This window comes from Mirounga angustirostris, unplaced genomic scaffold (genome assembly GCF_029215605.1).
Source record: "Mirounga angustirostris isolate CCGP_5_RB_7025 unplaced genomic scaffold, mMirAng1.0.hap1 SCAF_15, whole genome shotgun sequence".
In the NCBI taxonomy this organism is placed as follows: Eukaryota; Metazoa; Chordata; class Mammalia; order Carnivora; family Phocidae; genus Mirounga; species Mirounga angustirostris.
The window spans coordinates 87,477,034-87,500,389 of NW_026991723.1; the positions used below are offsets into that span (position 1 = coordinate 87,477,034).

Sequence of the window (23,356 nt, forward strand, 5' to 3'; positions counted from 1 at the left end):
TACTCGGGGCACTTTACCCTGCCACCTTCCTTCTCTGTTAATTTTTCCCGTCCGTCCCACTTGGGTTGGTCAGTTATGTTAGGAATGGAAATTCCCACTCTCAGTGTTGAAAAAGATCTCAAAGTTGCCTCATCCAATCCTTTTCCTGAGTCATGGCTCTGTACACACAGCCCCACACACCCCTGCCTGTCCTTGAATACCTCCCCAGGCGGGTCACTCATTACCTACAAGGCTGCCCGGTTAGTTTATCTTGTGAGGCAAAACCGACCTCCCTCGGTGGCCTCCACTGGTTCTGCCTTTGGGGTCCTTCTAGAACAAGTCCACACCCTCTGCTCGGGCTGGCCCCTCAGGCAATAGGAGCAGTAGCCACTAAATTGGCCCCTCCCCACCTGAAACCTTCCTGGTGCCTCCATCAGCCTCTTAGAGCAAAAATCAGCACAGAGTACTGGTTCTGGGGAAGCGAAGTGAGAACAGCCCCGCAGATAAGCCCAGGGAGCCTCGCTGGCCTGCAATGCCCACCTGCCCACCACCAGCCTGGTTCTCTCTTCTTGCTGGCCTGGATCCTTCCCTTTTGTACCAAAACCGCAGGCAGAGGAAAGGCAAAGATTTGCCTGAAGCAAATACAGCAAATCCTTTCACAAATACACCCCCTCCCCCGCCCCCCAGAAAGCTGACTGAGATACCAGGGAGAGGCCTACTTGATTAGATTTCTTTGGGGTCTGTGGCCTAATTTCATTGCATATCTTAGCTTGAGGTTCCTATAGTGACTGTAGCATGTTTGATTTCTCCAAGCCGTTCTTGGGCTGGTGCATAAATTCTCATCTCTGGATATTCTCGTAAGACCCTTGTAAGCTATATTCCTGAGGTCCCTGGTCCTGCAGACTATGTTCCTATTCTAGCCTCCTCATTCCCCAGTGCTGTGTCCCCCTGCAAGTCACTTCGCCTCCCCAGGCCTCAGTTTCTCCACCTGTAAAAATGGGGATAATAGCTGTCCCGACTTCTTAGGGTTTTTTTTGAGTGTCCAATGAGGTCAACTATCTGAAGCCTCAGATCCAGTCCCAGGCATGCAGTAGGTCTTTAATAAGTGTTAGAAACAATTAGCTCTCAGCTGGAAGATGAGTTTGGTACACTGGTAAAAATTAGCCGGAGTTGGGGGTGCGAATCCCCTTTGTGAGAGGGGCTTGGTCTAGATACCATGTTTTGCCCTTTCTGGCCCCTGAGTCAGGGAGTCTCAAACTTTACTGAGCTTTACGGGAGGGAGCTGTGAAATGCAGAGCCCCAGGCCCTGGGCTGAGAGAGCCTGATTCGGTAGGTCTGGAGAGGAACGTGCAATTGAACAACCTCTCACTGCCTCTGCCTCCCCTCCCCTCAAGCTGGGAATAGATGTTCCTGAACCAGAAGCTCAGACCCAGAAATGTGAAGCCAAACCAGAGAGAACCGGCCCCTGCCCCCAGGGAGCTCGCCGCCTGCTAGGGGGTGTTCCCGAAGGGTCAGTTGAGAAGCCTGAGTTCTGGAATGAGCAGGGACAGCTGTGGGAATTTAAAAGGTCAGAGGAGACCTACCTCCTAGCACTGTGTGGTTGTTGTCACAAGACAGAAAGTCTCCCAGGCTGGAGCCTTGGGGCATGAAGGCCTGGGGAGGGAGGGGCGCAGGCTGGTCGTGACCCTGTCTGTGCTGGGGCGGGGACACGTGGTAGATGAGGCCGTAAGGTGGAATTTGCACTGAGGCGGTTCAGTGTTGCCTGTGGGCTCAGCTTTATCCTTTCAAGCTGTGTGACCTTGGGCGGGCAACTTCCCCCTTCCTAAGCTTTATTTCCACCTCTGCAAAGGGACGCCAATGCCACCAGCCGCCCGCGGTGGTGATTTACCGAGAAGGTAAGGATGCCTTAGCCCCAGGGACTCTCGTTGGCCTGGGCCCTGCCAAGGCCCCTGGGTTTAAATGTGTATTCATAACTTCGCATTACTTTCTTTAAAGAGGGTCCCCAAGACTGTAAAAGCTTTAGGCCCCGCAAACCAGGATCCGCCGAGGCCCACCTCATACAGTTGTCGCAAGATCTGGTGACAAGACAGTGAGCCCCTCGGGAAGCGTCCTTAGCTCCCGAGCCTTGGAAGGAGAACATACTAGCTCGCTGGATAGGAGAGAAGTTTGTCCCCTGGAGAGCCAGGACTTTCCTGAGAGCCGAGCCCCACTTCTATTCTGACCGCCCCTTGCCTCCATGACCTCAGGATGCCAAACCTCTCCAGCCCAGACTGGAAGCAGAGAGGGGCCAGTTAGAAGCAGAATGGAGGACATGGGGGGTGGGGGAGGGAGGAGGCTGCAGAGGAGGGAAGACAAGAGGATTAGATTGAGCCTGGGGCAGACCCCTCTGGCTGTCAGATGCACTAGCCTTTGAAGGGCCAGGCTGGTGAGAAGCCAGCCAGAGGTGAGGGCCCTGGGCAGAGGCCTTGGGGTTGACGTGCCTTTGATAATGACCTTCAAATGTCTCAGACCAGGAGAGGATGCAGGTTATCCAGAAACAGGGTTAGGGGAGAGGGAGGGATACTCGGGACCTAGGGATCTTTCCTTCAGTGTGAGAAGAGGACCCACCCCCATCCCGACTCTACGCCAGGCCCTGCCCAGTTGCCCCATCTCCCTGAATCCTCACATCACCTCCTTCAAGCCCTCATGCTGCTCCTCACCATCCCGCCCAAGAGGAAGTGGAGGCTCAGAGAGGGCAAGTCCTTAGCTTAAGGGGACACAGCAGGGGTGAATACAAGATACAGAAGGAATTGGACCCAGCTCTAACTCCAAATTCCAGTTCTTAACCCTCTCCTACCCCAGCCCTCTCTGTGGGCTCCATGGCAGCAGAGGGCTCGCAAAAAAGATGGGAATGAATGAAGTAAGGAAGGAAAGAATTCACAGGCCAGGCTCTTCCCACGCCACCACCCCCACCCAGCCAGGTCTTTCTCACCCCGCCAGCCCCTACACCCCCTCCGCGGCCTCATTGGGAGGTTTCTGAGCCGCCTGTCCTGCTTCTGCAGGCTCCCCCGCGCTCCTCCCGGAGCCCACCCCGAGGCAGCCTTCTCGAACAGGACCCCCGGCGTGGGGACGCTTCCCGACCCCCGAGGCCCAGCGGGAGAGCCGCGACCTCCGGCGGGGTGGTCTCGGCAGCCGCCTCTCTTCCCGGGACGGCTAAATAATTGATTGGCCCATAAATAATGGATCTGCGCCGCGCACGCGCCCTCTGCCCCGGGGTGCGGGGTTCCCCGTTAGGGTTAGAGGCGACGGAGGGGGTCGGGGCCCCGCTGTGCTGGGCGCGCAAGTGGCGCAGAGTTTCGCTCCGCGGGCCTTTCTCCCTCTCGCTCCCTCGCGCCGGCTTTTTCCCTTTTTCTTTTTCCTTTTTTTCTTTCCTGGAGCGGAGCCCGGCGCCAGGAGTCTGGAACCAGCTTGACAAGCTTTTGAGTTATGGAGGGGGGGAGGGGAGGGAGCGGGCGGGCGGGCGGCGCGGGAAGGGGGCGGGGGAGGGGAAGGGAGGGGAGGGGCGGGGCGGGCGGGGGAGGGCGCGCCGCCGCGGCGTGGGGGCGGGGCGCGCACCCCCCACTCACCCAGCCGGGGACCCCCCCCAGCTTTTGGGCGAGCGCGGGGCGGGGGTCTGGTGGCGGCGGCGGCCGGGCGGGGCGCGGGGGCGGGGGTGAGTCATCCCGGGGAAACGGCGAGCGGCGCGGCCGGCGGAACGAGCCGGGCTTTAGGGCCGCAATAAATGAGGCCCGGGGAGGGCGGCGGGGTTTGCACGGCCTCGGGGGCCGCGGCCTCCCCCGCCGAGCAAGACATTCCTTTCCGCTGAACTGGGCGCCTGGGCCCGCGCCGCCGCCGCGCCCTGCACGCTTCGCCCTAGGCGGCCGGGCCCAGGGCGGGGGAGGAGCGCGGGCCGGGGGCGGGGGTGGCGGGCCGCGCGGGAGCGGGGAGCGAGGCCTCGGGTGGCCCCCTCTGGCCCCCAGCGAGCTCCGTGGGCGCTCACCTGCCCCGGACGGAAGGGACCCGTGTGCCCATCGAACAGTGGGGGACCTGAGCCCAGTGAGGGTCATCGCTGCTGCGGGTCGCTCAGCCGCCCCCGCCCCCGGGGTATCTGATTCACTCCTCCTCTCTTTTGCCTGAGGCCTGAGAGTGGCCGTACACCGCCTCCCCCCCCCCCCCCGCCCCCCGTTTGACTTCGGGCCTGGGGGCTGAGGGCCGGGCCCGCAGGAGAGGCGCCCTAGCCAACGGGCTGAATTTGAGCGGGGCGTTTTGCCAGGGGCCCCACTAGGGTACTAGGTATGCCTGTCCATCTGACCGTGCAGAGCCAGACAACCACCGGGCTAGGGGTGCGGGGAGGGGGGAAGGATGAAGAGTGTTGGGGGGTGAGAGTATGTATCTGGAGTTACTGGTTTACCAGGACCAGTAGTAGAGAGAAGTTTCCGGACCCCTTGAGATCTCCAGGGGGACCCAGTGTGTCCCAGGAGGACACTCCTCCATGCTGACAGGGACCCCAGTTGCCAGCATGCCTTCCCCTAGACGAGAGTTTCTGGGCAAGTCATGGATGTCTTCTGTGTACTTGAGTTTCCCTTAGGGACCCTCAGCATTTCCCCCACTTCAGCCACCACCTGGCCCCTTCCAGCTTTGCCAGCCCCCAGCCGGTTAGTGACCTAGAGATCTGGGATGTCACCGGCCTGGCCTCAGCTCCCAGCTCTGTGGCCTGCGGCCGCTGCTTTCACCACTCAGAGCCTTTTTTGCTCATCTGTGAGATGGGTTAGTAATTGTGCCAGCCTGGCCAGGACACTGGAAGGTTCCATGAGGCCATGAAAGTCTCCACTTAGCGCAGGGCTTGGCACACAGTAAGCTCTCAGTACGTGGTCACTGTTGTTGGAGCTGGTTGGTTGTTATTATTTCTGAGGGACTCTCCGAGGCCCAGCAAGGCCCCCCTTCCTGCACCCCCCTCCCCCACCAAGCTGAGCTTGAGAAAGCTGAGCCTGTTGAGCAGCCTGGCTCCTCCTCCCCGACCCCCACTGAGCTGAGTGTCGAAATCATCCCAGAGAAGCTGCTGAGCAGAAATTTCCAGTCTCCCTGGCAGAGCTTGGAAGAGTTTGGGTGTGGCTCCCAGATGCAGTTGGACAGGCTCTGCAGGGCCAGGGTTGGGGAGGGCCCCCTAGATGTTCTGTGAGACCCAGGAAGCACCCCAACCCTGGGGGGCACCTGGTCTCCAGGTCCAGCCCCAGAGCTGCTCCAGCATGGGCAAAATCCCATTGGCCCCTGTAGTCGGTGTGGGGCTCAGGGCTTTAACCCCTCCCCTCTTTAGCAAGGCCTTGTGCCCAGGAAGTCTGAATGAGCACCCCAGGAAAATGGGATAACAGGGTCACTGTGAGGATTGAAGGAGATGGTGCCCATGAGCCTTTAGCACAACTCCTGGAACCCCATAAGTGGGGGCTGTTTGCTTTAGTTACTTTCCCAATTGTGGAAGCCACCAGGCCTCTGGGGGCCCCACTTGGCTGATTCCTTGGGTACCAGGAGGAGAACAGGACCCCAGCCAGGATGGTGGGTCCCACTGGGCTTGTGGGGGCCTGGAGAGCCCCCGGGGAACTGGCAAACATCCTGACCCTTGCTTTGCTCACAGGGCTGTGTGATCCCGGGTGAGCAATCAGCCTCTCTGAACCTTGTGCTTCCTATCAGGAAACAGGGACAGTGGCCTGTGACCCTTACTCAGCAGAGGGAAATAAGGAGCACTGGAGGGGGAGAAAATGGGGGTCAAGTCCCAACGCTGCCCCAGACCAGGCAGGTGACCTGAGACAAGGACAAGGTCAAGTAACACTAATGAGTATGAATGAGTGGAGTAAGTAGTACTAATGAGTAGAACATGTCAACTGCTCTCTGCTTCAGGCTAGTACTGCTATCTCACAGTTACTCTTGGAGGGAACTTTTATTATTCACTTTATTTTCCAGATGAAATAGGGAGGCTCAGAGAGGTCGATTCACTTTCTCAAGGACACACAGCTAGGAAATGAGAAAGTCAGGATTCAACCCTCATCTGCTGGCTGAATCCCTAAAGAAAAGCAAGCTCAGTGTCTTTTAAAAATAAAACATTTCAAGCCCCTACTATGTGTAAGATATCGAGGTAGGTGGCAATAAAATTAAGGACGCCTGGCCTGGCCTTTGAGAAACTCATAATTGAGTATAGATGCAAGACTCCAGGGATAGCCTCCTGAAAGTTAAACATGAAAAGCACCAGCATAAAGGTACCACCAAAGCTGCGGGGGCACCAGGAGAGTCTAGAGGGTTGGCATGGGGCGGATGGCTAGGGAGGGAGCTGGGGGAGGAGGCACAGAGGCCAGGGAGCAGAGAAAGCTGGCCTTGAGCAATGACAAGGGATTTTAGTGGAGGGCACAGGGCCACTCCTGGAGGCTGGCACAGCAAGGGCAAAGGCATGGCTGCGCGAGAAGATGGAACCCACTCGGGAGCAGGGAGGGCAGTGGGGAGAGAAGCAGGAGGGGTGTTGCTGAGGCCGGGGCTGGGCTGCAAAGGCCTTAGACCTTTGCTCTGTAAAAATGGGAGCCGTGGAACGTCTTGAGCAGAGGTGGACATCATTTTCCCCGAGTTTTAGAAAGAGAATTCTATAGGCGGTGAAATGTCCTGGAAACATACACAAAAAGACTAGAAGCACAGGGTCAGGATGCATTGCACAAACTTGCTTCCTTTAAAAACTTTTTTTTTTTTGCCTTGTACAGGTATAACTATTCCAAAAAAAAAAAAAGAGGACATTTTCAAAAGGAAGAGGGGAGCTGGGAAGCAGAGAGACGTGGGAGGCTGTAGCAGGAGTGAGCCAGGATTGGTGGGCAGGCCGCCTCTCTGACTGCTGGCTCCCCGGCTGTTTGAGTGATGGGCAATCTGGCAGGTGGGGCCACGGGGGTGGGGGAGTGGGGTTTGGGGCCGTCCTCTTAACCTAAAGCCTTCTTGTCTGACTGATGGTGGCTTCAGCCTGTCTCTACAGCTCCCAGAAGTCTGTCCTCACCAATCTCCGACCCAATGGCTGGGCTGTGGGGCACCAGCTGATACTTCAGTCCTACTCTGTGCTAAATGGGGCAGTTATCCCAGGGGCCTCCCTGTGTCCTTGAGGACAGACTGTCTCCTAGCACCAGGCACTGTGCTAGGTGCTTTACCAGCAGGGTCTCTAAATCTGAATATAATCCAGCAAAAAAAAAAGTGTGGCTCTCCCCATTTAACAGATGGGGAACGCGGCGGGGGGCTCAGTGGCTTGCTCACCCAAGCTTTCACAGTGAGGGGGGAGTGGTTTCCTATAGGGTGGGGGGGTCACCTGAAAGTCCTTACCACTAGGCTATACTGCCATCAGGCTTCTCAGGAGAAAATCCATCTCTCAGGTACCCCTAGGTTTTGTGCCTTGGGCCTGCTCTGGTTCCTGGACTAGGGGCTATAGTCACCCCTCTGAGCCGTTCCTTCTGCCTGGGATGCCTCCTCCCCTCTCGCCGCCATCCACTGGGCAAACTCCTACTCGACCTGTGAAACCCAGTGAAACCATTACTTCCTCCCCAGAGAACCCCAGACTACCCCTATAGTCCCCTTATCTTTGTTCTGTTCATGTGGAACTCCCCTGGGAGAGGAGAAAAGGCTCAGGAGACATGGCTGGGATGAGAGTTCCAGCCCAGCCTCGCATGACAGAGAGAGGAGGGAACAGTCAGCTTATTCTGGATGTTCAAAAGGGCAGGACTGGAGCAGGGTGGACGTGAGAGGGAGGATGGCCTTGGCTCAACCCAGGGAAAGACAGATCAAGCAGCCCCTGGGATTATTTGGCTTAGAGGCTGGGAGAAGGACAAGTTCAGATGCAGAGAGAAGCAAAGATCCAGGCTGCCTAGCATGGCCTTGCCAGCTCTCCATCCGCCCAAAAAAACACAGCCCTTTCCTGCCCGGCCCTCCCAGCACACACTGGAGCTCTGTGTCAAGGCTGAGGTGGGAAACTGTCTTTTGTGCACAGGTGTCCCTAGCCCCCCCACCCCTAGTGAGCATGCACAGAGATGAAGAGCCCCCCCTTAGAGCCTAGAGCCTCCATCCCGGGTAGAGATGACCAGAATTGGGAACAGAGCAGTGTGGGCTGCTTGTGAACTCAGAGAATCCCCAAGTGCCAAGTTCAGGGACTGGCACATAGTAAGCACTTAAGCATACATTGAAAAACAAATGAAAGCATGACTTGAATGAGCGATTGCCGGACCCCAGCCCAGGAAGGAGGGCCAAGAGCCTTAAGTCTATCTGTCTGTCCCCTTATAAAGCGGACCTCCTGTGTTAGGGGAGCCTCAGAAGTACAGGGTGGCTGGGACAGGCTTTGGGGATGGGAGAGGCTGGGGGGGGCGGCGCTGGGAGAGCCATAGGAAAGTGGCCCCACTTGGGAGGGATGCAGACAGTGAGCTGTGGTTCTGATGAAACATCCCTTCTGATACCTGGGCATGGGCAGTGCCTGGGGCCCCGAGGAACTCTCAGGTACCCCCGCATCACCCCAGTGGGGACTTCCCCACACAGTTCCCCAGGAGGCAGCATGGTGAGGTCCTTAAAGCCGGGGGTCCTGGACTCAGACATTTCTGAGCGCCAGCTCCACCACTTACTAGACCAGTTGCCTCAGTTTCCCCTTCTGCACACGGGACTGATCGCACCACCTGCTGCATATGTTTGCTGGGAAGGTCACATGAGAGATGCCCGTTCAGCACGCTCTTTCTGCCAATGTTATCAACAACAGCACGGGAGATCTGGGCCCCGGGCTCTGGTCCCAAGGTGCCATTGACTTTCTTATAGGTTGACTCTGAACAAGGCCCAGCCTCTCACCAGGACTCAGTTTCCTCAGTTTGTACAGTCAGACCCTGCTAGCCCCAACAGCCTTGACCCTTCCCCAAGCCCAGGCCAGACCTGCACACGCAGCTGCCTCCCCCAGGCCTGCACACGGCCCCTGGGGTGCCCGGAGACGCACACGCACACACACACAGACACACTCACACATAGGCACACGCTCATGCAGACACATCCATGTTCACACAAGCAGACACACAGGCAAACACTCACACACACATTTACACACAGACCTCGCAGGCACATCCCACACTCAGCCCCCCACCCTGTGCCCTTGCCCCCGCACCTGCTCACACTCATGCTCACCCTCACTCCCCCCTTTCCCCCCAAATCTGCTGTGCACCAACTGTTGGTAGGGGAAGGGCTGGGAACGGGAAGGAACAAAACCCACGACTCAGCCGGGGAAGCGGGGTGCGGGGGGGGGGGTGCGCGGGCGAGGGAAATGACAGCCCGCGGTCCCCCTCGAGTCCCGGCTCATGAATATTAATGCGGCGGTAATTAAAATGCAGGGACGCAGCAGGATGGATGCGCTGCCTCCGGAGCGCTGGGGAGCACGGCGTGTTCGCAGGCGGGTGGAGCCCGCTTCTTGCTGGCGATCGCCGGAGCGGCCGCGGGCCGGGGTTCGGGGCTGGGGGCGGGGGTTCGCGGCGCCCGCGGCGCCCCTCCGCGCTCTGCCCCAGGCCGGGCCGCCCGCCAGGCCTCCTTTTCCCGGAGCCGGCCCCCTCCCGCCCTCGCGGCCCGGTGATGTCATCTGCACAAAACTTTCCGCTTCCCGGCCGGTCTCGGGGCCCTGAGTCATAGCCGCCCCCGGCCCGGGCCGCGCCGTCTGTTTGTGCAGAGCTGGGCCCCGCTTGCCCCGGCCTGACGTCAGGCTGGCGGGGCCTGGAACCGCGTGGGGCCCATCAGCCCGGTGCTGCGGGCCGCTGGGGGCGTGGACGTCAGCCCTGGGCGGTGGAGTAGGAACCCCGGTGAAGGGCACAGCCTGGGCGGGCGGGGTCCGAGCCCCGAGTCACCTTATGCAGATTGCTTGATCTTGGGCCGGTCCTTTGAGCTCTCTGAACTCCTGTTTCCTTATCTGCTAATTCACAGATGCTCGGCAAGTCTTCACGACTCCGAGAGTGAATTGTGCAGCTGAAGGAACCCTCGCCCAGAGATGGAAAGGAACTCGGCCAAGTGGGCAGCAGAGCTGGGTTCCTGGGCCCCAAGTTCCAAGTTCTTTCTGCTGTGTCACATGCTGTTACCATGTGCAAGGTGCGGCTTAGGGGCTTAGGGCAGATGCGGAGAAACCCTCCCCCCGCCCCCCATCCTACCAGAGGTGGGGGAGTTCCTAGGCAGGACTGGAGGAGCTTGAGTCTGGGCCAAGGCCATAGGACTCTGGCCAGCTTTCTCATCTCTGAAGCAGGCATGATCATCTAGCATACTAACCCTGTGGAATCTCTGAAGATAAAGATGAGCTAAGGAAGACCACATTGCTATGTGAACACTATGGGGCAGCGCTTAAGGCATGATTAAGATTCTGGTCGTTTCTTGAAGGCAAGTGAGGAGGCCATTTTGGAGTCAGGTCACCTAGGTTCAAATCCCGGTTCTAGATGACCCCCCTTTCCTTGTTCCCGCTTCTGTGCCCTCAGGCCAGTGGTGCTGAAAGCTGAGCCCTGGGCCAGGGCCCAGAGCCCACCACCTTGTTAGCAAGTGCCCAGCCAGTCCTTCACCAGAGTTGCACAGAGGAAGCCCCAAACATCTGCAGTTTTAGGTTCTTTCTAGGGCCTTTGGCACATGATCTTGGGGCCTAATTTATAGATGGGAACGAAGAGCCTTTTGGCTGCTGAGTGGGGATTAGGCTCAGGTCTGTAACCCCCCACCGCAATCCCACCCCCACCCGGTACCTGCCCCCGGTGCCGAGAAAGGCCTGCCCTGCTGCCCGCACCCAGCCTCACTGAAGCTTCTCCTCTGCTGCTCCAGGCAGCCCTTCTTGCCTGAGGCCTTTGCCTATGCTGTTCCCGCCCCTCTGCCCGGAACTCTCACCCTCCTCTCCCATTTCCTGAGGGAACATCTCCGCCTCCAGCTCTCCTCAGCCCGCCTTCCTGGGAGTGTCCCAGTTACCACCGCCCCACAACACACACACACACACACACACACACACACGATATTCACACAAAGACCATACAACACGCATCAAGGCTGTATAGGTGCCCCTCCTCTGGGCTCCTGCAGCCTCTAAGTTTGACCCCCGACCCCCATCATGGTATTTATGCCCCCAGTGAAGGCCAAGACTCACCCTTTTCCTTCTCTTCCCTTCCGGCAGAGAGCCTTGCATCAAATCTCCTGCCATCAGTGGCCGGACCCCTGACCTCCTCCCATGGTCACAGTCCCACCTCCATCGAGGCCCCCTCAAATGGGTACATACCCCGTGTCTGCCGAGGGCTCTCCTCATTCCCTGTAGAGCTGCTCCTGGCCCGGCCCTCGTAACCCACAGGTCACACTCACCTGGGCTTTGGTCACCTCCCCTCCCACCCAGACAACAGCTTGGCCCCACACCCGCACCCCCACCAACCCCAGCCCAGGGCCTCTGGAATATGTGGTGACTTGAACTGGGCCAGAACCTTAAGGTCACTTCTGTCTGGGGCCTCAACTTTCTCATTTGTAAAATGGAGTAACGCTCAAAGCACCTGCCGAAACTCAGAAGTGTCATGGTGACTGTCATTAGCATAGCCATCGGGTCCCTGCTGGGCCGAATCTGTGGCTGACGGGAACTTTGGTGGGTGCAGCTCATCCCCTAGTGAACCCTTTCCTCAGGTGAGTTCTGGTCCTGCCCTTCCTGCAGACTGGGTCCCTGAGGCACTTGGTGCTGAGCCCTGGAGGTGGGGTATTTGGCTGGGGTTCCTGACAGATAACGGGTGTTGTCAGTTCCAAGCTCCAGGCTGAGCCTTTCAGGAGGACAGCTGGTCTCCCCTGGGGGGGCAGGATGGGGACTGGGCTGGAGCCTCAAATCTCTTCCTCCATCCAGCACCACCCCGGCGCCTGGCCCTACTGGGTTGGGAGAAACTTGTAGGGTAGGAGGGCGAGCCTCTCCTGGTGGGTGACCAGAATCAGGAGAACAGGGAGGGTAGATGAGTAACTTAGGGAAGGAGCAGAGTTACCTGCTTTCATCAAGGCAGACGCATTTATGGGAGATGGACAAAGATGATTTGCCGGACACACACCCAGCAGGACCCCAGCAGCTCACTGGGCCACCCCACATGCAGAGATGGAGACCAAGAGGCCAGGGTGGGGAGGGGACTGGGCAGGCACGCAGAAGGGCCAGGTGGAGCAGCCCTGTGCTGCTCGAATGCCTTCATTCACAGGTGCTCACTGGAACCTTCATGTGCCGGCCTGGAATGATGTGCTGGGTGTACGGTGAGGGACGAAACAGCCGATTCTTTCGGCCTTAGAGGCTAGCAGAGTCAGAGGGCCACAAGAAGCCAGTAAAAAAAAAAAAAAAAAAAAGGGGGCAGCGGGACATCAGCAATAGCAGGGGTGGGGTACGTGCTGGGATGGGAAAGAAGGTGGCACCCATGCTCATTTACAAACATTTCTGTACCTTGGCCCATGTGTGTCCCAGGGTTTCTTCCAGAATGTTTCTTAGCTCACTCATCCTGTCTATGCACATGGTTGGAACACCTTTGTCTGAAGCAGGGGGCAGAGTAATTATGAGCAAGGTCCAGACTCCTCCTTCTGGCCGTGTGATTTGGGGCAAGTCGCTGTCCCTCTCTGAGCCTCCATGGCATGACGTCCCCTATAAAATGGGTGCATATCCTGCAGGACTGTTGTAAAGACTCCTCAAGATGATGTGTGCAGAGCTCTTGGCTTGGGGAACCAGGCTTGACTCTCTGCTCCAAGCGCCCTTGGCCCCTGATTGCCCTGCTCAGGCCCCATAGGCCTCTAGTCTCTGCATGAGCCCCAGTACCTGACAGCCCAGCCCTGGGGGGTATGAGCAGTTCCTGCAAGATGGAGGCCCAGCGCCAGCTGGCCGGGATGACAAGACTGCCAGGGACAATTTGGTTACCCAGCTGCATACTCAGGAGCTCCTGCCTCGCTGGGGCTGAATGTTTCAAATGCAGATGAGTTCTAGAAACACAAGGGCAGTTTGCTGGAGGGAGCCATGGGCCCCAACTCTGACCTGCTAGGATGCCCTGATTAAAAAAGGAAAACTGAGGGGCGCCTGAGTGGCTCAGTGGGTTGAACATCCTACTCTTGATTTCAGCTCAGGTCATGATCTCAGGGTACGTGGGATGGAGCCCCACGTGGGGCTCTGTGCTCAGCTGGGAGCCTGCTTCTCCCTCTCTGTCTGCTCTTCCCCCTGCTTGCAGTTCTATCTCTCTCTCTCTCTCTCTCTCTCTCTCTCGCGCGCGCGCGCGCGCGCGAGCACGCTATCTCTCGCTCTCCCCCTCTCTCTCAAATAAATAAAATCTTTTTTTAAAAAAAGGGAAAATTGACCACAGCCTCCCAGTACTGGCCACCCCCACTGCTGTGGGCCAGGCACTGTGAGGTATTCCAACAGCCCCTTGAGGCTTCTGCAACTCAGATGAGGCGCAAAAGATAAGGAAACGAGGCTGGGAGGGGGGAAGGCCCATGCCTCAGGCCATGGGGTTGTCGTGTGGAAGAGCCAGAATTTACCCTCTTCTGAGCCTGAAGCCTGACCTCTTACCTACCCGGCTGCCCCCTGCTTTTGTCTTGTCAGCAAAGAAACAGGTTTGTCCCAGCACCCACCTTGCCTAATTCACACCCAGCTGTTCATCCACCCAACTCCTGGGCATCACCCCCAGGACCTCCTTAGAGAGCCTTGGCGTGAGACCTGGGTGGGGGTGCTGAGAACTGATGCTCCCCAAAGGGCAGATCAGGGGAACCTTCCCGGGAAGGGTCCTGAGACCCCAGGATGTCGCAACCAGAAGGGACCTCAAGGATCACCACTTTGGCAATTTTTCTGTATGTTGCGCATATAGAAAAGCTCCAGCTCAGAGAGGGGGAGACACTGGCCCGGGGACCCACAGCAAGGTACTGACCCTCCTGGGGCTAGGTGGGAGCTAGATTTGGGAACTAGATGGGGGCTGGGTTTGGAACTCAATTTCCCAGGTTCAAATCTGGGTCGTGCTTGCCAGCTATCAGCCTGAGTCCCTGAACCCTCTGTGCCTCAGTGTCCTCATTCTATAGAATGAAGAGAATAATAGGTCCTATTTCACAGGCAGTTGTGAGAAATAAATGAATGAACACACATACTATGCTTAAAAACGGGGGCTGGTACTCAGTAAGCATGCAATCGACGTGAACTGTCATCTGTCCTTGTCAGTCTCCGGTTTCTAGTCCAGTACAGACCTGTCTGCCCAGGCAACCTTCAGTGTCACCTACTCTGTCAACACTGAAGACCGAGCCTGCCCTCCTGGTGCTCACAGTCCAGCTAGGAAACACCTGAGACCTGAGGCTGGCAAGACGAGGGGCAGAAAGCACAGTCCTGGGCGGAGGGAATAACATGCATGAAGACCTGGGGCAGAAAGGGCATAAAGCTGCCCAAACTAGAGAGAAGGTCCACATGGCTGGAGTTCGGGACCAAGGGTGAAGAGAGGGGAGAGGTGGCAGAGGGGGTCGGACATCCGGTGCCTGGGAACGACACAGAGAGACTGGAGAGCCAGGGATAGTTAGAAGGGAAGGAAGTGGTCAGGCTTGCATTTTGGAAGGATCCACTGGCTTGACCTAGAGAGCACATTGGATGGGGGTTGGGGCGGGGCAGAGAGAGAGCGGGAGCCCAACCCGGACAGGGGTGAGGGGGCTGTGGGCACAGGATGAAGGGAGCTGACTCCTTTAGGTGGGAAGCTCCTTGGGTCTGGGTAAGTATTGAGCTAGTGGTTGGGGAGGAGGGATCCAGGACGGACTTGGGATCTGGTCCAGGTGCATGGCTGGAAGTGGTGGTCAGGAGTTCAGTTCAAGGAGGAGGAATGACTTTGCATCCAGCTTGGGCCACTCCAGCTGCAACAGCAGCCAGGGACCTTGGTGACTTGAGTTCCAGGCTTTAGGGAGTGGCACCTCAGGCCCTTCTCTCAATATGCCCTTCCTCATGGGGCAAGGAATCCTTGGGACCAAGATCCATGATCTGGGCACCTGGGATCCTGAAATTCCCTGCTTGATGGCCCCCAGCCCACTTCCTGGGTCCATCCCCCCAAAGGATAGTCTGAGCTGGCCATTTGGACACCCTGGAGCTCTAGGGGTGGCCAAGAGGTGGCTGTTTGCAGGGGGTGTGGACAGAATTCATGCACACAGGCTGGAGTGTCCATGCCTCACAGAAAAGGACAAGAGCTGGGGGGTATGAAAGAAAAGGCAGGCCCAGTGGGCAGCTGCTGGCCAGGGCTGTCTCTCCCCATGCTGTTACTTCTAGCATGGACCCCAGGAGTCTGAGACTTCTGAGTACAAACCCAGCCTTCCAGCTGTATTTGTCCTTAGGAAGGTGTATTTGTCAAGGAAGGAAGATGGAACATATTTTATTTCGCAGTTTATTAGCTTGATTTATAACTTGTAAATACTTAGACCTGAGGTATGTGGGCCTCTGCTTGTACTCCTGCCCCCCAGGACTGCCCAGAGAGGAGCAGCCTCCCTGGTCCCCGCTGACAGGCATCCAGTGGCTGACCTTGACCAGCAGGTTGACTCCTGGGGATCCCCCAAGCTTCCTTCCCAGGATCCCGACCCCACTGTGCTCCATCCACTCCTCTGTGTTTGTCTGCCTTGCCCTTTCAAAGTTCACCTCCAGCCCTTCCTCCTCCAGTAAGCCTTCCCTCGCTGGAGGCCCTGGCTTTCCAGTTTGGGGCTGTGGTTTTGGTCACAGATGCATGTGGTGGTCTGACTGGCTAGGACGTGAGTCCCCACCCTCCTGCAGGACCAGGAGCTCCTAGAAGCAGCACCTCACAGCAGAAGCAGTATCTTGCAGAGGGTAGGAGTCTAGCTCAGAACACACACAGACTTGAGGTCAAATCCCAGCTCTGTGACTTTCTTGCTGTGTGACCTTGGGAAGCGGCTTCGCAGCTCTGAGCTGGTTTCCACTTCTGAAAACCCATAATCATAACTGTACCTCTTGCAGGGAGGAGGCAATATGGAACGCAGAGCCCACGTGTGCCCAGCATTTGGCAAGTACTCGGGGAAGGAATTAGGAAGGGCAGGAGTTACATCATTCACTTCTTTATACAGCTGAGAAAACAAGCAGAGGAGGTTCAGCGAGGTGAGGCCGGTTGCCCAAGGTCACACAGCCTGTAGCGGGCCAGGGGCCCGGGCCAGGCTGTCCGACCTGCGCTCTAATCACTGAGCCCCCCGGCCCGAACCTGCCCCCTCCCCGTTGCTTTGCCCCGGTCTCCGTGGCCCTTGGGCGCCGGAAGGCCGCGTGGAGGCCGCGGAGACCAGTGGCAGGGCCAGGGCCTAGCCCGCGGGGCGGGAGGGGTTAACGGGCTCCGCCGCATTGGGCCGGCCTCCGGGGGAATCAGCCAATGGGCGAGCGCCGCGATGAGGTAATGCCGGGACCGGGAGGAGTGGGCGGGGCCGGCGGGGACCTCGCCTCGCTCACGTTCCTTCTCTCCCCACCTACCCTTCACCTTTGACCCTGATGTCCCCTCCCCAGCCTTACACCCGCGTTAACCCCCCTGCTGGAGCTGAGGGTCTCGGGGGGCGGGGGACCCTAGGTCCCTTAAGGTCTTCGGCAGGAACCGGAGACGTCTTGCCTCCTCCGAGCCTCAGTTTCCCATTTTGCAAGATGGGAGCCGGTGATCGCCAACGACTAGACCAGAGGTGGACGTCCTTGGATCCCAGGACAGTTTTCAGCCCCTCCCCGCCCTTCGCCCGGGCGTTAGCTGGTGGCGCAAGGAGTCCCCGGGGCCAAGCGGAGGGAGCCTCGCCGGCCCAGTCACACCCTCCACGTGGGCCCAACCCGTCAGCTCCTCCCTCTCCCTTGGGTATCTGCGCTTGACCGCCCCCCTCGCCCCCCCCCCCCCGTCCCCCATGTCCCTTCGCTGCCACCAAGCCCCAAGTTAGCGGCCTAAGCAGCGGGACTTGGGGGTTTCGCAGTCAGAGGTCAAAGTTCAATATTAATTGAGCGCCTGCTACGTGCTGCTCAGAGCTTGGGGCTTGGACGCTAACCCGCCCGCCTCCAGGGCTGCCCGCGACCCGGGCTCCTTCCCAGCCGCCCGCCGGGCACGAAGCGGTTAAAGCCTTTCTGGAGCTGGCACCGCCGCGGCGGCCGGGCTTATTAGTCAGCTCGCGGGGAGGGGGCGGGGGGGAGGGGCTGGAGATGAGAACCGCAGAAAGCTATTCTCAGGGGCTCCCAAGTGGGGGGGGGGGCGGCTCAGCAGGAGCTGCTGCTTCCCAGAAAGTGGATTATTTTTAACCCAGGAAGAAGAAAGGAAGGAGGCGAGGGAGAAGGACTCAGAAAAAAAGAGAGGATTGCAGAGGAGAGGAGAGGATGGGGAAGGGGGAGAAGGGAAGGGAAGAGGATGAGAGCCTTGCACGGGGCAGTGGAGGGGAGGGGTGGAGAGGGGCTGGCAGGAGAGGGGCTTGCAGGGGGTAATGGAGGGGAGTGGAAGGAGAGGCAGGGCCAGTCCAGTGGGGGAGGCCAGCTGGCAGGGGTCTCTGGGAGGGGAGTGGATGTGGAGGGGACACTGCCAACCTCCTTGGGCCCTCCCTGCACCCCTCCAGCTGTTCTCCCCGCCCCCGGGGCTCTGTGGGGCTCTCCTGCTGGACCCACCCCAAGCTGCCCATCCTGGCCTTCCCGTGGTTGAGCTGAGAGCAGTACCCTGTGGGGTGTCACCAACCCAGGGCTGTGCAAGGCACCAGGCTGGGAGAGTGGGGGGCCGAGGCCAAGCCGCAGCCCTGCCCTAGGGTGCCGTCCAGCTGACAGGCAGCACAGGGACCTGTCCTCACCCCTGCGGTGACCACAGGGAGAGGGGGCAGGAGGGCTGCCCTGAAAACACCGTGGTCCCCAGAAGTAGAGGTTTCTGGAGGAGAGGGCAGAAGGCACCTAGGGGCTCCTTTTCTCCAGCCTTGGGGTGGAGCCAGGCTGAAAACCGAGCCCAGGGAGGGGCCTCAGGGAGGGTGCTGGGACACGATGACAAAGGAGACAGAGTCAGCCGGGCCCACAGAAGGCTCACAGTCCTGCAGGAGTAGCAGAAGCTGCGCAAGCCATTAAGAATGATGCGTTAAACAATAGAGGGCAGTGGGCTGGGAGGGGACCACGCAAGGGGCCCAAGGGGCCGGGAGAGCTGGTCCCAGGGGGGGCCTGATCTCTGTGGGGGGCATAGGAGGACTCCCTGAGGACCAGGAGTGGCTAACTAGGTGAAGAGTGACTGGTGGAGGGGGTATGGATGGGATCCTGGGGCAACAGACCTGAGAGCCTCAGAGAGGATGTGTGGCCCAAGACTGTGGCCCTTGTCCCGGAGGCAGCCCGATGTTTGGGGAGAGTTCCAGAGAGCAGAGGGAAAAGTCCAGATCTGCAAAGCTCACTGGGGTGCCTGTACCCTGAGGCTGGAGAACGGGGTGTGTATGACTGAAGCTTGCGAGGAGGGGTCCAGTTCTGGGGCTGCCTCCGGACCTGAGTGTGTGAGTATGTGTCCCTTGCACAGAGTGGCCTGCTCTCCACTTGAGGCAAGACCCAAGGGACACATCGAACCCCTCCAGGACCAGGGGGTGATGGATGAGGATCCTGCCCCCCCCCCCCATCGCTGGAAAGCCAGCACCGCCCCCTCCACCCCTTGTTACTCTAGAACCCAGGACCAGCCTCTGAGGTCCTCCCCCAGGAGCAGGAAGGGGGGTTCCTGGGCTATTGGCTGGAGGGCAATGACTGTAGGGTGTCAAGGAGGCCTCGCTGTGGCATCACAGAATCACCCGCACCCACTTCCCATCGGGTCCCTGTCTGTCCTCTCCCAGGATGGGAGGGCAAGTCTGCTCAGCCTGTGGGGCGAGTGGCTTAGCCAAAGCCTGATTCCAGGCAGCAGCTGGGGGCAGAGCTTGGCCACCTGCAGCTCTGACCCTCCCTGCACACCCTAGGTCAGTGGCCTGTGGCCTTCCCATCAGTCCTGCCACCCACCATTAGCCCCCCTCCCCCAGGTTGGGGGTACATCATAAAGTCACAATTAAGATGAAGGGACAGACCTGAATCCAAACCCGTTGCTGACTGGCTGTGAGCTCTGGCAAGTGGCTCTGGCCTCTGTGCCTCAGTTTTCTCATCTGCAAAATGGGGATAATAATGGCAATGGCAGAGAAGGGATGGAGATCAGGGTCTTAGCAAAGAAGTAGCCTGTCCCGGGTCACTTGCGGCCCTGACATTTCTGCATCAGTGTAATGAGGGGCATGAGCTGCAGCCCTCCAAAATGCAAGAGTTAGACTCGCCACCCTCTCAGCACGGGCTAAGCGGTGGTATGACTCCTCTTTTGCAGATGGGAACACCAAGGCTCAGAGAAGTGTGGACTGGGTCCAGCGCTGCACAGCAGGAGGGTGGGGGGACGTGGGTTTGCATTCCCCCGTCTGCTTTCTCCTCTGGGAATTCCGTTCCCATTGCCACTGCCCTCCAAATAAACAAGTGCAAAATGCGTCCCCCCTCCAGGACACCCGCCTCTCCCTCCCCCAAACCCACACGGTGACCCAGGGCTGGCCCTCTGGGCCCAGGAGGAGCCGCGTCTCCATCGGGCATCTCTGAGCTGGGCTTTCTCGGCGGTGGAGCACAAAGGAGGGTAGCCGGGCAGAGAAAGAGCCCGACAGGCGAGGAGCCGGCTCCGCGGGCGCTTTTCTCCCCGCTTTCTTCCTCTCCTGGCTCTTTGTTAAGCTCCCTTTCAGCTGAGCCGGCAGAGCCTGGGTGTTCTGAGCTCACAATAATTGCTGTGTCTAGACAGTCTGGTATGAGGCCTCCCTCTCCCGCGCCTCCCCGGCCTCCCCGAGGCTCCCTTTCCCAGCCCTGCGGCCCTGTGGCCCAGCTCCACGCCCTCTGTCTCCCACACCCCTTCCCCTCTCTGGCTGCCAACCCCCACCCCCGGAGTCCTGCCTCCCTCCTGTTCAGACCTTCAGGGCTCCTTCTCCCCATCCCACCCTTGGGCGGGCACACACTCATCCCCCACCTTCCTCAAGGCCTGAAATCCAGGGGACAAAGGTGGTTTCCCATTTGGCTCTGGCTGGGTAACCTTGGAGGAGGCTGTAGGCCCCCAGGAGCAGGAGGCCGCTCACCTTGCTGGACGTGGGGCTGAGCTGGGCAGCTCCGGGATCCGTCCCGCTCCTATCCTCATCTCTCCATCTGGGCCTGGCTGGGAACCCAGAGGAATCAGCATAGGAGGGATTTAGGATAGGTACAAGGAAATACTTCTTGGCACCTCTGACCACCAGACACGGATGGAGTGGTTTCAGGAGGTGTAGAGAGTGGGAAGTCACATTTCACAAGTTCTAAGGTCTGTCCCCGCCCCAGGTCAGATCAGCAACCCAGGAAGATTTCCCCAAGAGCTAGAGTTTCCTCACAGGTGTCAGAATTGAGGCCCTTGGGGTGTAATAATATCCAGCGTTTGGCTCAGCCCTTTCCCTGTTCCAACCACTGTGCAAACTCTGTACAAATGTTCATTTACTCAATCTCCCAACATTTATTTAATCTCACTACGAGAGAGAGAAAGGGAATGAGCCTATGATTTGTCCCATTTTACAGATGAGGAATCTGAGACCCAGGGAGCCTAAGTAACCTGCCCACGGTCGCAGAGCCAGCAAGTGGAGGAGCCCCGACGTGAAGCCCCAGAAGCTGGCTCTAGCCCCAATAATTACCAGTGGTACAAATATTAAACGCTTACTGAATACCTGGGGCTGTGATCAGCACTTTACAGGTATTATTTCCTTTAGCCTCACGACACTGTTACCTAGGACCCAGGATTATGTCCATTATACAGACTAAAAGAGCATGGCGGAGGGCTGCTGGGTGTGGCCAGATGGTGACCTAGCTCTCTCAGTGAGGCCTTGTAATCCAGAACCTCTCCACGGCTGTCGCGCTACACGGAAAAAACTTGACACGAAGTAGAAGCTTCTGTGTCATTTCCCACTTCTTCCCTCTGGGCTTTCTTGAGCACCTCCAGGGCACCCAGCCCTGGCCAGGCTGGGGCAGACAAAGGCCAAGGTGGGGGCTCTGTCATCACCGGACCTGGAGGAGGTCTAGTGGACCTGGCCTAGAGGAGGCTGGCAAGTCAGCCAATTTCCGTCCAGAGTGGGAATGATAATGATGCTTGAGGGGCCACAGGGCCTCTGGGAGCCGAGGGGAAGGGCCCTAAATCCAAGAAGGCTTCCTGGAGGAGGTAGAATCAATATTACCCTGGAGGATCAGTAAGAGTTAGACCTAGAAGGGAGGGAGAGGCATTCCTGGCAGAGGGAATCACACATAAGAAGGTCCCAGAGTGAGAGAAACACAGGGTGATCTCAGAGGACCCAGGAACCCTGAGCGGCTTTGTCAGCCTGAACAGGAGTGGGGGGCCAGGGAGGGAGGTGGGGGGGAGCCATGAGGCTGGAGCCCAGCTGATAGGAGGGGCCTTGATCGCCAGGCCCGCTGGGAGCTGGCACTTACCCAAGGCAGGCAGGGCTGTGATAATCAGGGGGATGTTGCAGCGGGCAGCCTGGGTGGATTGGAGAGGCCCGACCCATTATACAAAGATGGCCTCCTCTGATGTCAGGGACTGGTCCCCGAGTGTGTCTTCAATGCCGTTCCAGACGCGGGAAGCAGCGTGGGCAAGGACCCGGAGGCGAGGGCGGCCAGGTGGGCTCCTGGGGCAGCGGGGCCGTGTACTGAATGGCCTTCAGAAAGAAGCAAGGGATAGGGAGCAGCGAAGGTTTGGTGGCTCGGGAAGAGGATTAATTGGGAAGATTAATCTGGAATCTTCACAGGATGGCTCAGAAGGAAAACCTGGAGGCAGAGAGGCTGGGAGGAGGCCACTGCTGAGTGGGTTTTCCTTTTCCTTCCCCAGCAGATCTGTCCTCATCTTCAGCCACGCCTCCCTTCTGCAGAGTCATTTTTGATTCTGCACCACCACCACCCCCCTCCCCAGCTGGAGATGGAAGGAGGATGCTGGCCATTCATTCCTCATCCAGGCCATCGATGGAAATGTCAGACCGCGCAAGTCCACGCCTGAACAGCCCTCGTGGCCGCCGGGCGCTGACGCTGGCAGATCCATTGATGAGCTGGGCGCCTGCCACCTCTGGGTCTGCCTCAGAGCGACGCGGCCACAGGCCTGGCTCGTGGCTTCTCCGGAGTTGACTCCGAATGCACAGCGTGGGCCTAATAGGGAGCTGGGGGCAAGCGCACACAGCACGCCCACGTCCACGGGCTGGCGCAGGAGGAAAACAGGGTCAGGCAGGTGACATAAGACAGATGGGGATTCCGGGGGGACAGGCTGGATGGTGTAGCCCTAATGGTGAAGACCTGGGTCACACAGGCCTGTCATCCCTGACCCCAAATCCCTGGGCAGAAGGTTCGAGAACTCGGAATTTTTCCAGTTGTAGAAAGATGATCTGACACGTATACCGCCTATTTCCTAACACCCCCCAAGGAGGTGTGGGGCAAACCCTGCAATCAAACAAGTTAATATGTCTGCAGCAGAGCTGACTCGCCAAATCCCAGTTCCTCGACTTGCCACCGGGGCCGTGGTGCCCAGCTCCCGGGGTGGTCCCGAGAATTTGATGCCTGCCGGGCCTCCGACGCAGGTGCATGTCCTGCCCCCGCCCTTTGCACTTACTGCTCCTTTCCGGGACATTCCTCTCCAGGATGGCTTTCTCACTTCCACGCGGGCTCTGCTCAAACGCCACCCACCTCCTCAGCGAGGCTCGCCCTGGCCGTGCCCGCCTCCTCCCGCCCCCTCTCGCTCTCCTTCCTCTTCCTTCTCAGCACCTACCACCTGACCTCTAACTTAATCAATAACTCATTTATCCGTTGCCTGCTCTCCCTCGGTGGAGTCTGGGCCTCTCGAGGGCAGGACTCCTTTCTGTCCCTCCAGCACCTAGGACAGTACCCGCGCAGGTGGGCCCTCCCAGTCTTGGTTCGGGAACAACAAACAGTCTGTTCAAGTGCCCAGCACATCATCAGAAAGCCTCAATAAAGCCGAGCTGGTACCATCACCATTACTGATGTCCTGAAGCGACTGCTGTTTCTGTTTTTATTATATTATGACGTTCCTGATCTGACCCCGGACCTTGGTTCTCCAGCCTGGGAAATGGGCATCCTGGGGCACGGGGCACCAGACGCTGCCTGGGTCGCTGCAAGAGAGACAAAGAACGCCACCCGCCCACCTGGGGGAGGCTGTGCCCCTCACTGGAGAGAGAGGCCCAGGAGAAGCTTGGAGAATGCCAGCCCCAGCAAGCAGGGCTGCCAGAAGGCCATACATAATTCATTGCCAAATGGGGCTGCGGGCGGCTCTCTGCGCCATGCGCTGGGGGCTCACTCTGCGCCTGGCACTTTGCTGACTGCTCCTCACACGTCGCCTCATTGCAT

The 23,356-nt window shown here is 58.6% G+C and overlaps 1 long non-coding RNA gene across 3 annotated transcripts; it reads left to right on the top strand.

Annotated features, from left to right (window-relative positions):
- Nucleotides 1-338: 338 nt before the first annotated feature.
- On the top strand, nucleotides 339-22,986 carry LOC123850070 (uncharacterized). 3 transcript variants are annotated; one of them, XR_010407916.1, is made up of 4 exons: nucleotides 339-1,874; nucleotides 15,956-16,376; nucleotides 20,540-20,711; nucleotides 21,837-22,986. It is a non-coding gene; the product is annotated as an uncharacterized LOC123850070 (long non-coding RNA). The 3 variants fall into 3 exon arrangements; XR_010407915.1 differs by lacking the exon at nucleotides 339-1,874 and adding an exon at nucleotides 14,633-14,714; XR_008506782.2 differs by lacking the exon at nucleotides 339-1,874 and having other exon boundaries at nucleotides 14,749-16,376.
- The last annotated feature ends 370 nt before the right edge of the window (nucleotides 22,987-23,356 follow it).